We start from the raw sequence: 4,416 nt of genomic DNA on the forward strand, positions 1-4,416 counted from the left end.
TAGGACACATAATTCTGCGCATTTAATAAGGATGCTCATTTAATAAATTTTATGGCAAGGAGATATGTTTGATGTCCCCAAATTACGCCAGCATTTAAGCATTGGACTTTTTACCTTAAGCATGTCATAGTCTCATATGGAAAAATTCTCTCCTTTATCCACGAAAAAAATAACACCAGTTGTTAAATAGATTTACTACTTTCACAGTCCATCTTTAATTGTTTTAGTATTTGACTTTCAACAAGAGTGGAAAACCGGTAAGGTTTATGATCTTTAACGATGGAGGGTGGGTGAAATTCGAGAAAATGTCATGGATGTGCTGGTATCAGTTTTCACAAGTGGAAAGCCTACGATTGAGGTGGAAACGGAAGGGTTTAAATTAATTTTGAATTTTTGTCGCACGATAGGAATTGATTAGAACACTGGGACAAAGCGGTCTTTCTTTTGGATCAATATCAATGGTAAGTGCTTTTTTCCTAAAGTCGTCATTGAGGGTTCTGAAAAATTCGATAAATACAAAAAAATATTAATAAAAGTTTCTTCCTGAAGAATCGCAAGGTTGAACTTGATATTAGAATCGTTAAGAAGAACTCAACTAGGGAATAATTAGGAAAAAGGAAGAACGAAAGTAAACAAGAAAAGGTGGAAAAGGGAAGAAGGACGGTGAGCAAGAAAATGTGGAAAAGAGAAGATGGACAGTGAGCAAGAAAATGTGGAAAAGATAAGAAGGCAGTTCATCTAATTTGAAAGAGCGGCATATTGTCAAATTAGATGAACTACCTTCTTCCCTTTTCCACTTTTTCTTGCTCACGTACCTTCTTCCTTTTTCCTTAATTGTTCTCCAGTTGAGTTCTTCTCAATGATTCTTATCTCAAATTCAACCTTATGATTCTTCGAGGAAAAATTTTTCATCAATATTTTCCTAGTTTTTATTGAGATTTTCTGAATTCTCAATGAATACTTTAGGGGAAAAAGACTTACCATTGACATCAAACCAAGAGAGGACCGCTATATTCCAATGTCCAAATCAATTCCTAAAATGCAATAAAAATTAAAAATTAATTAAAACCCTTCTATTTCCACCTTAATCATGGATCTGCCATTTACGAAAGTTGATATTAGCACATCTGCTACATTTTTTATCGAAACTCACCCACTCTCCATCTTTATAGGCCATAAATCTCACTAACTTCTCACTGTCGTCCTTGAAAGTAAATTCTAAACAATTAAAAATGAACGGAGAAAATAGTAAATCAGGTTTAACAAAGGTCACAACTGGTAGAGCTACAAAGCAATTGCAAAAAGAGAAATGAACATAATTGGAGAATCATATCTCGATGTGCTATAGAGATAACAGGAGTCGGAAATGGAATGCAAGAGATCTAGGAACTTTTATTCCTCAAAGAGTCATTAAAGCACAAAGAAGGCGATCTATAAAATACTTACTCGAATGACGGTCGGAGAAACAGATCTTGAGGGTCAAGAAGATACTGGGATCTAGACAATAGGAGCATGGATCTGCATCTCCAAGGTATGTTGAAAGAATGAGGACGATGAGAGCTTCAGATAGTACTGAAATTGAACACAGGAACAAAAATTGTGGAAGCTTAGCTCCGAGATCAAGATTTTCATTATTAGAGATCAGAAGAGACAAGATTGACACATTGGAAGAAGAAGAGAGATCGACGCAATCTAGAAATAAAGAGGCTTTGAGAAAATGATAGATATTTCTAAAATGAGTCTCTTTAGTGACCTTGGCCTTTTCTTTGTCTTTTTACCTTATTATTTGCTTTTTGTTGTTTTTTTTCAATTGGTTTTATGGATTTTTATTCCTTTGGGTTGCTTACTTTTGGATCTGGCCCATGCTTGTACATATATACCGATTTTCATTTTATTTATTGGTTTGACCCACCTTTAATTAAAAATAAAGAGCTTACCACATTGGAGCTATAGAATGCCACCAGAGAAACAGTGCACCATCGGCGATGAGAGGAGATGGAATTGAAGATGAAGAGAAGAGCAAAAGGCATTTGGGAGATTCTAGAACTTTAGACAAGCCGTAGATATCTATTTATTTGTTTCCAAAAGTGATTTGGACTGGGTCATTTTACTACTAAAAATATAGGAAAACCAACCACATGTTGTCGGTTTTTGTGCATTTTTGACCAAGAAATAGACCAAAATACGTGGTCAGTAAAAGCCTGGTAGCTTTTTTAAAATCGACCACGTGTGATCAGTTTTTTGTTAATATATATATATAGAGAGAGTGAGAGAGAGAGAGATTTAAAATTCAATATTATTTAAAAAAAATTAAATAAAATATTTTTTCAAAAAAAGAATCGACCACAAATGGTCTATTTTATTTAAATTAATTAATTAATTTATAAAAAAACCAACCACAAGTGGTTGATTTTTTATTTAAATTAAATAATTAATTTATAAAAAAAACAACCACACGTGGTCGGTTTTATTAAAATTAATTAATTAATTTAAACAAAAATCGACCACATGTGGTCGGTTTTGTTAAAATTTATTAATTAATTTAAGTATAAAACCGACCACATGTGGTCGTTGTTTTTTTAAATAATTGATTTAATAAAATGTTTTTTAAATAATTATAATAAACCGACCATTTTTGGTTGGTTTTTGTAAAAATTTTCCAGAAAACCAACCACATGTGGTCGGTTTTGGTAATTTTTTTTTAAAAATAACAGCATATATATATGCTACATTCCATTTTCCAGCCAAACCAACAAGCGTACAATATATATGCTACATTCTATACAAACAACCTACATATAATACAAGCATTTAAAATCAAGTTATTTACAAAATTTATCAAGTATCCAAATCCAAACTACAAAACATAAAAAGGTCTAAAAACTACAAGTCATCATCCTCTTCGTCATCCGCACACATAGGATCTGATGTGGTGATATCATCTAGTGGGCCTAGACCTTTTGCAGCCCGAACTGCATCACCAGGACAAGGAGGAAGAATCTACAGATTGAATAAAAAAGTTGATCTGCTCCTGCATCAATCTCATTTGTTTCGTTGTTTCCTCCTCCTTCTTTGCCCTCCCAGTCTGTGCTACAAGGTCTTTAGTGAGTTGAGAAATCATATTCTTTATTAAATCAATGGTGTCTCTATCAACTGATGAGGGATAAGATGTAGGGCCGGATGAAGACCTAACATTCTCGCTAAAATATTTTATGTGGTACCCGTAGTATTGGTCTCTAACTGGAGAACCCATAGTTTGTTTCCATAACTCCTCCTCTACATCTTTAGGTATTGCGTCACCCTAACTTTCAAGAGGCTGAGTACTACGATACTCATTAACGAGCTGCATATATTTGTCCTATATTCAAAGTAAAGTTAAAATTAATAGTAAAAATATATTAAACTACTCGTACTTGAATAATATCAACTTTGAGAAAAAGATTCATAAATACAAAATTTGATTCTTACATGGGTAGCTTTTGCACGAGGCTCAACCCAAACATCTTCATCAGTTGAGTTCTTTTTCTTCCTTACACGGGTTTCCTCGAATATCTCATGTTGTTGTATCTTCCTACCCAATTTTTTTTCTGCATATGATAAAATTATTAATCTTCAAATAATTAAAAATTTAAATAGAAACAAACAATTAAAACTGTAAAAGTTACGTACCATTTTTTGCTCCATCGTAATCAGACTAACTGCTCTCACAGTATGTAGAGAGCCACCCTTGGATGATATCCTGGCTTTCTTTCCTTTCTCACGCAACATTTTGTACTCTTCACTACTCCAATAACAAAGATAATCTTGCCACATGGGTTCAAGTATAAACCCTGGTCGTACTCTGTTCGTTCTGGCATAATCCAACAGACCGTTAATTCTGGCTCTAGCTCTTCTATAAAAATTCCTTCTTATAGGACACTCATTCACGTCATCCCACCATAAATATTTCTACAACAAAAACAAAAGTATAATATTCAATTTTTTGTTCTAACAATGTGTTAAGTAGTCGATAAGTTAAATCTTTATCTGAAATTCTTTAAAGATTTCATTTCTATCTAATTTTGGAACCTTTTGCCAAATGGTCCAATAGCGGTTGAAGTGCCGAGTAATGTATTTAGTCATAATTTTTCCAACTCCATCATCGGGCTTAAACCTACAACACAATATCAAACATTAATTTCATAGAGCATAATAATATAGCAAATGAAAAATGAATAATGTTGTTATATTATCCATATGAAATAATATATCGGAGGCGGTGACTACCAGTATAGGGTACTACAGACGATGGTAGATGACCGAATATGCCAGCGATCGTCTGATAGCACTGTGAAGGCGGTGTCACTGGGATGGGAGCAGAATGAGTCGTTGTAGACCTATGAAGTGGACCTACATGCGTAGGAGCAGGAACTGAAT

General features: G+C 33.7%; 1 long non-coding RNA gene across 1 annotated transcript in view; it reads right to left on the reverse strand.

Moving 5' to 3' along the window:
- The window catches only part of LOC124897706, a 16,865-nt gene extending 14,843 nt beyond the window's left edge, over positions 1 to 2,022 (reverse strand). Inside the window, exon 1 of the long non-coding RNA XR_007054576.1 lies at positions 1,447 to 2,022. This is a non-coding gene — a long non-coding RNA (uncharacterized LOC124897706). The remainder of the gene's footprint in view (positions 1 to 1,446) is intronic.
- Positions 2,023 to 4,416: the final 2,394 nt, after the last annotated feature.

This window comes from Capsicum annuum, chromosome 4 (genome assembly GCF_002878395.1).
Source record: "Capsicum annuum cultivar UCD-10X-F1 chromosome 4, UCD10Xv1.1, whole genome shotgun sequence".
Lineage (NCBI taxonomy): Eukaryota > Viridiplantae > Streptophyta > Magnoliopsida > Solanales > Solanaceae > Capsicum > Capsicum annuum.